The sequence below is a fragment of the Macrobrachium nipponense genome, chromosome 11 (genome assembly GCF_015104395.2).
Source record: "Macrobrachium nipponense isolate FS-2020 chromosome 11, ASM1510439v2, whole genome shotgun sequence".
Classification (NCBI taxonomy): Eukaryota; Metazoa; Arthropoda; class Malacostraca; order Decapoda; family Palaemonidae; genus Macrobrachium; species Macrobrachium nipponense.
Genome location: NC_061087.1, coordinates 789,085 through 801,428, shown reverse-complemented (window position 1 = coordinate 801,428; position 12,344 = coordinate 789,085). Strand labels below are relative to the sequence as shown.

At 48.8% G+C, this 12,344-nt stretch overlaps 1 protein-coding gene across 3 annotated transcripts in view; it reads left to right on the top strand.

The window, feature by feature from the left end:
• The first annotated feature begins 1,005 nt into the window (after window positions 1-1,005).
• The window catches only part of LOC135215163 (exonuclease mut-7 homolog), a 176,468-nt gene continuing 165,129 nt past the window's right edge, over window positions 1,006-12,344 (top strand). For all 3 annotated transcript variants that reach the window (XM_064249821.1, XM_064249666.1, XM_064249744.1), the window contains exon 1: window positions 1,006-1,134. The gene's annotated coding sequence lies outside the window, so the exon portion shown is untranslated. The remainder of the gene's footprint in view (window positions 1,135-12,344) is intronic.

Below are 12,344 nucleotides of genomic sequence, written 5' to 3'. Positions count from 1 at the left end.
CAGATTTCACAGTCTGCTACTTGCGACTTGTTGGGCTACTTTTGATCTGACTTGGGCTACTTCCATTCATTTTGTATGATAATAATGGGAAAGTGCCAACATCAGGAACTGAGTTTTGGACAAAGGCGATTGGTGTAACCAATGCAGGAGGTGAATTAGTTTTAAAGGATATATCAGAATTTGCATCAAAAGTCTACAACCTTCCAGTAAGTAATGCTCTAGTTGAAAGGGTTTTCTCTAGAGTTACACGAGTTAAAACCAAGTTGAGAAATCGAATGGGCTTAGAGCTCTTAACCTCAATGTTGAGATTAAAGACCAGCCTGGAATTGAATGGCAAATGCTGTTCAACATTTGAACCCAAAAGATCCATGCTGAACTATGACTCTTCAATCTATAAAAATGAGAAAGATGATGATGATGTGGAAAGCCTACTGAATGACTTGGTACTCTAGTTAAATTTGGAAGAAAGTAGTATGTGCTTTATTTATTTTTTTTTTTTTCCAAGGAAGACGTTTACTTAGTTGCGAAAAAGAAGTGTCCTAATTTTTCAAGAAAGTTGTTGATTTTGAGAGAATGAAACGTACTTTAGTTTTGAAAAGGAACAATTTAAGTTTGGTTAAAAAGGCAATAAAATATTTTTGAAAACAAAATTCCTTCAGTTTTGAAAATAGAAATTTACTTCAGTTTTGAAAAAGAAACGGTACCATATAACCAGGATTAACCACTAAAATGTAAATAATAACTTTATTATTCTGTAAATGTGTGTGCATGCGATACGCATATATAGATTGATAAATAGATATGATAAATAGTCATTTGTATTATGTTACAATGTGTGTATATATATATTATAATATATATATATATATATATATATATATATATATATATATATAATATATATATCCATATTAATGATAAATTGGGCTACTTTTACTTAAAATTCGCGACTTTTCAAGTGTTTGTGCTACTTTTAGCCAAAAGCATCTGGCAACCCTGGTTCGTGACGTATTGTTTTGTTTACTAACTTTAGGGTTGTAGCTGAGCTGCTGAAGATCGGTTTCGGTGCTGATATTCCGTCCGTCCAGTGCTGACGCAAAGTGGCGAAACAGTTGACAAAACATCACGAAACACGTAAGTACAGTCATGTCATCTCTGGCTTGATTTTTTGTGTAAAACAATGTATTTTTCGTAGTATTTTCTATATAATTTTCCTACTCCAGTGTAAATGGCAACTTAAGGAACTCGAAGGATGCGATATTGCAGGTCATACCTAGGTAGGTAGGCCTGCCCAAATGCATTTGTACCTACTTAGAGAACAGTTAGGTGCATGCTGTTAGCCAATCAAATGACTTTGGTCTTGCTGTGGTGAAGCTGCCCTAAAGTACTATATAGGCTCTAGGCTAGGCTATTTTACGTTTCAATGGTATTCGTCACGTTACTAGGGTAAACAACCGCATGGACTGGACCAACACACTGAAGGTCACGGCATGCCACCCTCCGAAAAAGTACATAGGTATAACGCTGCCTGACACCGGAGATGGGCATCAGTCCCGACTTGTTGTTGGTGAGACACGGAGCTAAAGACCTTCACTCTCCTTTCGAAGTAAGTATTTTCTCCAAAGTTAGGAATTAAGGCCAAATTTAAAGCTTTAAACAGAGGGTAGTGAAAAGGGTGGCCAACGCAGTGCAAATCTCACCAAAACGCTTTAGAAATTTTTACTTACGCTTGAATATTTTAGAAGATTGACGCCTGAATATTTTAGAAGATTGACGCCATCTCGATGTTTATGGAGTCGCTTGTGTCAACAAACTTCCCATTTCCTGTGATAAATCCGCACGCCACTTTTACCCACAGACACGGGCACTTTCATCTCAACAGTCGGAACACGGTCCCTAACCACGACGTTTTTAAGGAAACTACTGTTTTGATAGAAGATGACGAAGCCTGCACTAGATAATTATTTAAATAAATAGGAAAACATCAATATTTTACATATTTATGATGATTAATTTGAAAATATTCGTTATTGAAAAAGTAACTCAATTCTGACTCAAATTTAAGTAATTATTTTTCGGAATTAGAACATTCTTTTAGGCTAAGTCCTGTATTATGACGTCACGACATCTTGACTTTCGTACCTATTGTAGATGAATTGCTATAGTACTCAACTTTCTTGCAGAATAGTTTACCAGTTATTCATGCAAATTGTTATCAGCTATTCATGTAATTGTTATAATTGTAATGCACATATATATCTTTATTATATACTTTTTGGATTTATGAAGATGTTTTACTGCCGGATTACTGCCGTAGCGTGACGCAATCGCTTCAGTCCCTGGGCCTCTGTCTGTTTTCGCACCATAAGAAATTAATGGGGCCGAATTTGCAATGACCAGAAAGTCGTTAAAAGAGGAAAGCTGTGGAGATCGTCAGGGATCGATCACCGGGCTTCTACAGCCGTCTTTTCCTGGTGGAGAAGTCTTCGGGGGGCTGGCGCCCGGTGATAGATCTCTGGTGCTGGACCCCATCAGGGAGAACGACTTCAAGCTTTCGGTGGATTTGAAAGACGCGTATTTCCAGATACCCGCTCATCAATCCTCCAGGAAGTACCTCCGCTTCATCCCCGACGGGACGGTGTACCAATTCAGGGCACTTTGCTTCGGTCTCTCAACCGCCCCACAGTTCACGCGAGTGTTCACTCTGGTGTCTGCTTGGGCCCACTCGTCAGGGATACGGCTTCTGAGGTATCACGATGACTGGTTAGTCCTGGCGAGCTCCCGCTCACAGTTGCTACTGGACAGGGATCGACTCCTCGAGTTCTGCTGCAATCTGGGGATCGTGGTGAACTTCGAGAAGTCCGACCTTGAGCCCAAGCAGAGGATGAAGTACCTGGGTATACTGATTGACACGGTAGCAGGGCGAGTCTTCCCCGCGGACTCGCAGATCAGCAGATTCAGGGAGGCAGCCGACCAGTTCCTGTCTCAGCAAGAACAGTCAGCTCAGCAGTGGCAAGTCATGATCAGCCACCTGTCGTCACTCGAGAAGTTAGTCCCTCATGGGCGTCTTCACCTGCGGTCTCATCAGTGGAGACTTAAGGAGAGTTGGTCACAGGCAGGAGACCCACCGTACTTCCCCATGTCCCTCACGGAGGAGGTGAGGCAGGACCTAGCCTGGTGGCTGGACGACAGGAACCTCTTAAGAGGAGTGCCTCCGCAATCCCTCCCTGGAGATGTTGCTGTTCTCAGTCGCATCCACCGAGGGATGGGGTGCACACCTGGAGGAGTTGCTGGCTGCAGGAGTGTGGGATCATCACGACAAGCACCTTCACATCAATGTCCTGGAGCTCAAGGTAGCGGTCCTCGCTCTCCAAGAGCTCCACGACCATCTGATGGGACACTTAGTGGTGTTGATGTGCGACAACACCACAGTAGTGGCATACGTCAACAAGCAGGGGGGCCTAGCGTCCCTCCCGTTGCACCAGTTGATGTTGCAGGTGCACGAGTGGACCGTGGCTCACTCGGTAGAGCTGTCAGCCCGCTACATTCCAGACAGGAGGAATGTAGTAGCAGACAAGCTCAGCTATTGGGATCAGGTGATAGGGACCGAATGGTCCCTACACCCAGACGTGGCAGAAAGGCTCTTCAACCTATGGGGGCGTCCAGCCGTGGATCTGTTCGCCACCCGGCACAACAGAAAACTTCAGTTGTTCCGATACGTAATACAAACCATCGGTCCTTTAACAATAGGAAGTAGCTAGCGGCAGCTGGAACGGTCGTAAGCTTCGAACAAGGGGAGAACGGTAGTTAACTGCTTGTCCGACAGTCGCGCGCCGCGCGACTGGGAGGTAAACAAATCACTTTTGCTTTCGGCCGCGGGTGTGAAGGACGTGTTCGTCATCGCTCTCTGCCCGCTTCATCGTCGTATGCTTTGTTTATATTGTGTTTGTTCCGACACGGCATACAAACCTTCGGTCCTTTTACAATAGGAAGGTACTAGCGGCAGCTGGATAGGTCGTAAGCTTTCGAACAAGGGGTTCGGTAGTTAACTGCTTGTCCGACAGGCGCGCGCGGCGCGACTGGTAGGTAACAAATCACTTTTGCTTTCGGCCTGCTGGCGTGTGGGACGTGTATCATCGCTCTCTGCCCGCTTCATCGTCGTTGCTTTCGCATGATTGTGTTTTTTCTTTTTTTTCTATTTATCTAGTGAAACTGAATTGTAAGTACAATCATTTCATATTTATTCCCATTGAATTCAATTGTGAATTAAAGGATCTTGGTTTCACCACGCCCTCCGATTACCCGAGTGCCGGGACTGAAGGGCGTAAGTGCGGGAATTCATTTTCCCAGAAATGATCCTCGTATTGTGTATGCTCGGTGCCGAGGGCGGGAGCGCTCGCTCCGAGCGTATATTTGGGTTGGAAAAACTTATTCAGTATGGAAGTGGAATCGCAAGTACAGTATTCTTTTTCTTTTTCATATATTATTTTGATTGTAAGGGCAATACTCATTTTGGATCAGTTTCCGAGCTTACCCGGAAAATTGGATCCTTTTCCCCTTTTTATTTTGAATGAAGGGTGAAATCGCAAGTGCAGTTCTTTTTCATTTTCATTTTTTTATTGAGATTGCATTGTTTACTGGATCAATGTTTCCGCTATTTCCCGGGAATTGATCCTTCCCCTTTTTTATTTGATTTGTATGAAGTGAAATCGCAAGCGCAGTATTCTTTTCATTTTCATATATTTTTTGATTGCATCAATTCATTATGGATCAAGGTTTCCATAAACCTTGATCCATAAAGGTAAGGAATGGATCCTTTTACCCTTGCGCTCGTACCGAGGGCGCAAATGCGCTCGGATCCGAGCCCTTATTCAATTGTGAAGATGATCGTATGCAAGATGCATTTTCATTTTTATTCCTTATTATTGATTGCATCATATTTATTTGGTTTTCAAGTTCCGCTCAGTCAGGGAATTGATCCTTATGCCCTTGCATTCGGGCCGATGGCACGATTGCTCTCGGCTCTTATATTGTTGTTGGGTACATGGGTACTGTGCGGGGGTGGGGAACGAGAACCCCCACCCGCTCAGCTCCCACAGATGGCCCTTCCCCTTGGGGGGGGGGAGGTTATCGGCGTTCTTCTCCTCGCCCGATCCGTCGAGCGCGTGGGGGAGGGCGCTCGGTGCCCGATGTACAATTGTATTAGGGGTCTTAACACTCGTTCGGAGAGGGCTCACCCCCCCCGGCGAGAGGGGACTTCCCCCCCACTTAATCGCTTACTACTGTTATTTCCGCAGGTGCTACTGCCACGAGGGTGGACCTTGGTGAGGTATGGGCGTCCTTCCATTTGCAGGGCGTGCTAGTGTCCAGGGGCTGCGGTTCTATGTCTGGGCCTAACTTGCGGTCACCCATGGAGTGGTGACCACGCAACCAGGTGACGACGTCCCTCCTCACCTGGTGGTAACTCGCCTCACGTGGTAACAGTCTTGCCTACAGCCGCTGGTGAAGTGCCGTTCGCCGTACCGAGAGGGGGCGTGCCGCCGCCGCTCGTGGGTTTGCCGCGCTGCAGCGACCACACTTCCGCTGCCCTAGAGCTCGCCCCTGACCTGCCGCCGTACCAGGATGTTGCTGGCTGCTGCTCCACTTCCTGTGTTTTCCGGTGCTACCTTGCCGTACCTGCCGATTCTGGGTTGACTGTCCATGCAGTTGCTGCGCTGGCTGTCCCTGCCGTTGCTGCGCTGGCTGTCCCTGCCGATGCTGTGCTGGCTGTGCCTGCTGTTCCTGAGATGCCCATACCTGCTGATGTCGTCCCGGTTCGTGGTGGTACTACCCCAGACTTTGGTCTGTCTGTACAGGTGCGTCCGGCCCTGTGGCTTCGGCTACAGCAGCCCCGGCTCCGCCCTGGATAGCAGATCTTACGTCTGTCCTGAGGAAGCTGACGAAGAAGAGGAGGTAAGGTGTCGTCGTCGTCGTCTTCATCTTCTTCATCGTCGTCGGCTGCCGCCTCTTCCCCATTCGACTTCTAAAGGCTTCACAGCCGATGAAGAAGAAGGTTGCCTCCTCCCTTCCTAAGAAGTCTCCCTCGGGAGCTTCTCGGGACCCGTCTCACCTCGTTGGGACGGGAGGGTTCCTTTCCGCTGGTCCTCCTGCTCCTTCGGGGAGCGCCCGCCCTTCTCTCTTCTTCCGCAAGGAAAAGAAACTACGGGGACCAGAGGGGTACCGGCTAACACGCCGGTACTTCCTCGCCTGGTGTCAGTGGTTCTGCCACTGCATCAGGGTCCGTCTCGGCCTCATCGTTCGCGGGAGGTACGAGTGTACGGTCGTCTACCAGCGCCGTGCAGCCAGGAAACCAGACCTCTGAGTCCCGCTCAGCGTCAGGTTCACGGCACGGGGCGGAAGACTGGTGACAGCCGCTCATATGCGACTCTCACCAGACCAGTCTCTCACTCTCGCGGCGAACAGGGTGGCTAACCCGGGGGGGGGGACTACCCGTGGGGGGGGGGGAACGTTGCCACGTCACGACCGACCACTGGCTTGGAGGCTGGGAAGAGGTCCCTCCCGTTCGCCAGGTGCCAAGCCACGGCTGGAAGCAGGGGCGACCGTGACGTGCCGTGAGGACAAGCACCGGTCTCACTGTGACAGTGGAGCCTGCAGGTCGGTCCTGACCGTCGCTCTCACAGAAAGCGACCGGGTACGGCAACCAGCACCAGCTCTTCTGACACTCGAGTCGGGGCCGCTGTGCTCAGTCCAGCCGTTCTCCACAGCGAGACGGTTCGACCAGGCCTGCAGCTCGATCGCCACCGCGGGTTGACGATCGCCTGCAGCCCTCCAAGCCTGCTGGTTCTTCTGCCAGCGAGCAACGAGGGAGCGTCAGGTCTGCCCTCTCCCGTACCTTCAACCTCCTCGGGTTACACCGGAGGAGCGAGGTATTGAGGAGTGATCGTGAGGGTGCGCCCCTCATGATCCCACCACGACGCCCTACGTGCCAGGCACGGTTCTTGGACCGGCCAGGACGTATGCGCAAGTGGATGGGGAAGACAGAGAGGGCTGTCGCTGTTCCCCCTTCTTAGGAGGAAGGTTTCTCGGAATATGCTCTTTGTTCGAAGGGCTTAACGGTCCCACTCTGCAAGATGCTGTGACTTCCGAGATCCAGAGGAACTTTGCCGAGGTTACGGCGCTGATTCGTCAGCACAATGACCTCGGGGAAGGATCGCCGCTTCCACCAGCAGAGCCACGTCTCGGCTCGAGTCGTTTTGGGGCCCGAGAGGGAACCCAAATCGACGGTGGGTCTGCCGCGATCGGAGCTTGCCGACTGTGTTGAACCAGGTAGTCCCTCGTCTCCGGACAAGAAGGCTCTCTCAGTTCTGGCCGGTCGAACAAGCTACTTCACCTCCTCTACTGCGACAGAGGCGTTTCTACGTGTCTTCGGACACCGTATTTAAATACCCCATTCGGTACCTCCTGAGGTTTCGACCTCGACGAGGACTGGAATGAGTCGGAGGCGGTATCGGCTCTCTCCTGTCAGGTGTCGATCAGGCCCCACCCAGACGACGTTCACAGTGGCGGCAGACACTTACCTACAGTATGAGTTCGTACCCTCCTCGGGAAAACGTTTTCTCCTGACGATACGTTTTCCCAGGCTCTGAGAGGCCATCGCCGTAAGGCGATGGCTGCTCCTTTTCTTCTCCAACTGCTAGTTCCGCTGGGAAGGCGAGCCAGTATCCAATTCCTCCCCCATTCCCTCTCTCCTTACGGCTACGAGGGAAAGGGGAGGGATCCTACAGAGATTTCTCTGTAAGATCCCACGTTAGGGGCTGCGCTACCGGGGGGACCTTCGGTCCTACCTGACGTAAGCCCCTCCCCGGTCATTGAGGAGGGATCCTGCCCCTTTCTCGATTTCTACGGGAATCGAGAGGACCACCACCAGCCGATATCGTTTGACGAATTCGGTGGGGGGTTTCGCAGAGTGCTTAGAATTCTACGGAATTTCTAGCGCACTCAAGAGTGTTCGAGTTTTTACGATCTCCAAACACTTAGGCGAGACCACGGTCCAAAGTGAGCGAGAATCCCCGATAATTGTTTACACGATAATCTGGGAAACCTCGCTTATGCTCGAATTCCTGTAATTTCTAGCATTTTGGAAAGAAGACTGCTGCTGAAAGAAGAGTATCTCACAGTAGGCGCTAACCTGGAAATAGAGAAGAACGGACGGGAACTTCCAGTTTGGCTTGAACTATCGTCTTCGGTATTCTGTTCACCATTGAAGCTTTCCTTTGGGAAAGACTTCTCCTTCACTCTCTTGACTAGAGAACGAAGGCGGTCGATCTCCAATCCTTATTCTCATTCCTCGGGGGGGGGGGAGGGAAAAGATTTTAGGATGGAGGTCGTGGTACAGAACCTACAAATATACTACGTATATTACCCTCGCGGACATGATTCTTTAACAGTTGAAATTGTCCGTGGGGTAGGCGCATACCGTAGTTAACTCTACGGTTTGTGACCGAGACGAATTGTATCTTAATTGAACTGCAACTCGGGTTGCCTGCAACCTCCCAGCAGTTATCAGTTTCGATTTTAGATACTTGGTATTGTCATGACAACACCAAATCAGCTTTTGTATTTACCGAAATCCGTTTCGGTTAAATATAATTGCTCGAGCGTATTCTTTATGCTCGATGGTTCTAGCCGAACGCATTCCTTCGTGGAATAATGGATTACCTGGCAACTCAGGATGACGAGTCCCGAGAGCTACTGCGTATTGAACTGCCTGATAGCGGCTCAGTATCAGCTAGGTCTCGGAGATGCACGGTCGGTTACGTCTCTCTCTCCCCTGGTTGGATTGACTACCGAACCGTATCTCTGCCCAACAATCATGGACTTAGGTCTCTGATTAACGGGGATTCTCGCAATAATGAAGGACCATCTACTGCTGTGACGCTCGATTTCATCGCCTTCGACATTGCGAGAATTTTCAACAGAGATATCTCTTGGACTCTTTCATCTTTCTGTTTACCGCACGGTAACAGAAGTCTGTACTAGTCACCGCTGCATCGCACTGCGATAATGCGAATGATTTTTGCAGACATCTGAGTTTGTCTTCAAAATATCTCGTATTCGTAGGTGTGCAATTTCATTGCTCGCCCCGAATTAACAGATATGTCAGAAGACATCGCCTACTCTCCGACCTGACAGCTCTACTTCCAAATGTTCAGCCCATGAGAAGCAGTTCTTCAGGCAGTAGTTCCCTGTCTTCATTACTGGAAGCGCTCCGCTTTTATTGCTTTTTTCAACTACGATCCTCACCGACAGCAATCAATAGCGGTTAGCGTTCTCAGTCTTTGTAGCACAGGTTCAGAATCTTGAGAATCCTTCTCTCGGGTTCAGCTGTGAAGACGTAGTTGCATTTTCTGTACACCTTCGTCTTCAACGTCACATAGTGTTGTTTTCTCCTTACGAGAATCAACTATACTATGAGATATCTTGCCATCAAGGAAAACCTCGGTCTCTAGAAGGAATTGACTTTTCGCCTGTTGGGCACATGCCTTAAGAGAGTCATCACCTTGCCTTCTGGCATCGGTGACGAACAAATTAGGTTTGTTTAGTCTCTTGGCATAACCCTTTTAAGGCGAAGGTCACGTGACTTGCTCGTTGCTTGGACAACTGCCTCCTACCGAACGCAGTCAGTAGGCAGCTGTCAGAGCGCCCAAGTCTGTTTACGAACTTCGCTGTGACTTAGTTCGGTTGTTCCATAACAATCTTTTCTTCGTCCTAACGGCTTGTCACAGTAACCCCATACCATCGACACCCACCATTGAGTGTCGGTGGTCCTATCCACTACCGAGAACAACAACGTCGCGGCAGACGGATAGACCAGTATGGGTACAGGACATCACCGAAGTCGAGAGAGGGATAGGTCATACGACCATTCCCTTCTTTTCCTCTGAGGTAATTGCATGACTTTTTCCTGCGAAGTCAAGCATCCAGGGGATGGGGATTTCGTGACGCTCGATTTCGTACCGAATTCGTAGCGAAGACTCTGAACCCTTCGGTTCCTGACGATCGTTTAGAGTCCTTCACAATCCCCTCCCTAATGGACTTCACCGCCTTCAATGCGAAGGAGATGCTGCTTTGTCCTGTGAAAGCGCGACCGCGCTTTCTGAAGAAACTCGACATCCCAGGCTGAGTGTTGAAGACTCTTCGTCAGCACCAAGATGACCTAGAAGTACACTCAACCCCTCGAGTTACACAAAGAACTTCTCCCCGTGGCGCAGGTACTGAAGGCAGGGTCTGGTACAACCAGACCACTGGCACCTTCCTCCTTTTACCTTTTGGATATTGGCCCACAGGTCCTTGGAATCGTTTTCCTTAGGACCCGTGGTGGCTGCTCACACCGTTGTCTTAGCTAACCCAGACCCTAGCAGGCTGAACAGCATCGAGTCCCTGGTGTGGACTGTAAGAATAGATAAGTGAATGAGAGAGTGACTGGCTTCTCTTCCTATCTCTACCCCTCTACCTGTGTGGGTAGGGGGATACGGTCATCACCTTGCTGGATAGGACGAGATGCCGTGAGCTACTCGACAGAGCCCCCATCCTATCCCTTTTCACTAGGGATGGGAGCGAATATCCACCACTTCCTCCTACAAGGGGGGGGAAGTGGGATGCCAACAAGAGACAAACCATAACGTTATGTTGCCTCTTGCAAATAGGAACTTGTTCTTGTTTGCTGGTACGAAGAGATACGCTTGCCTCTCTCTTAGTACTTGGTCCAGAGGTCTGACCATTGATCCTGCGGTGCACACACCCCGATCAATCGGGACAGAGGCTTGGATCCCTCCCCCCCCCTCGCTCTTACGACCAGGGAGGCATTCCAAGGTTGGGCGAACACCAGTCTGTTCACAAAAGACTCAGATTCCTCCCACCAAGAAGTGAGTCTTCCTATTGTAAAAGGACCGAAGGTTTGTATGCCGTGTCGGAACAAATGACAATTTTGTCCAAAATTGCATTTTTCCTCTAACTATACAACCTGAGGTCCTTTTACACATAGCCCCACCTCATGCCACCCCTCACTCTGCAGTTTTTGCTTGGGCCAAAAGCAAAAGTGATTTGTTTACCTACCAGTCGCGCGCGCGCGCCTGTCGGACAAGCAGTTAACTACCGAACCCCTTGTTCGAAAGCTTACGACCTATCCAGCTGCCGCTAGTACCTTCCTATTGTAAAAGGACCTCAGGTTTGTATAGTTAGGAAAAATGCAATTTTGGACAAATTGTCATTTTCTACTAATGGTTTGTTTGACTTGAAAATGAAACTGTAAGTACACTGTTTTCATTTTCATTACTTAATTATGAACCAACATGGAGTTATCGCCGTAGATGCGGCGATTTCCTCTCTTTTCATGAATTGAACCCTTGAATTATGCCTCGGTGCCGAGGGCGGGGCGCGCTACGCCCCGAGTCGTGTATTTTGGTGGGGCGAAAGTGTGTAATTGAAAAATGTAAGAATACTCTTTTCATTATATGTTTTTGCCCTGTGCGTTCGTTACCGAGAGTGTGTTTGCGCTCGGCTCGGCACGAGCCTTTTAATTTTGTATAATAGAATGCAATGAAAGTGGATTCGCAATTGCAATATTCTTTTCATTTTCATTTATTTATTTGCATGAAATTTAATTTGGATCAATTTTCGTTCTTACCCGGGAATTGATCCTTACGATTTTTTTTATGTGAAATGAAATCGCAAGTGCAGTATTCTGTTTCATTTTCATATATATTTTATGATAGCATCATTTGTTCCGACACGGCATACAAACCTTCGGTCCTTTTACAATAGGAAGGTACTAGCGGGCAGCTGGATAGGTCGTAAGCTTTCGAACAAGGGGTTCGGTAGTATTAACTGCTTGTCCGACAGAGCGCGCGCGCGCGCGACTGGGAGGTAAACAATCCACTTTTGCTTTCGGCCTCACAGTGGATGGACGTGTGTGTTCGACGCTCTCTGCCCGCTGCTCGTCGTTTGCTTTCTGAGTATTTGGTTGTAATTGTGTATGAAAGAGTATTGTAAGTACAATCATTCTCTCTTTGCATAATAATTACTGCCTTCAATTGAATTATGATGGAATCTCCTCGCCTCGCTACCCCAAGGAGACTTTGCCCGGGTATCGAAGGGCGTAAATGTGGGAAGTTTAGATCGTTCCCAGAGATTGACCCTCATATTTTGTGTGCTCGGTGGTCGGGGGGGCGCGAATGCACCCGGGCCGAGCCCTGTGATGTATGTAATGACTGGTCGGAGGCGCAGTGGACTTTGTATGAGGGCAGGAAGAAGCGAAGGCCTGCAAAGGAGTCGTCGGAAGCTCT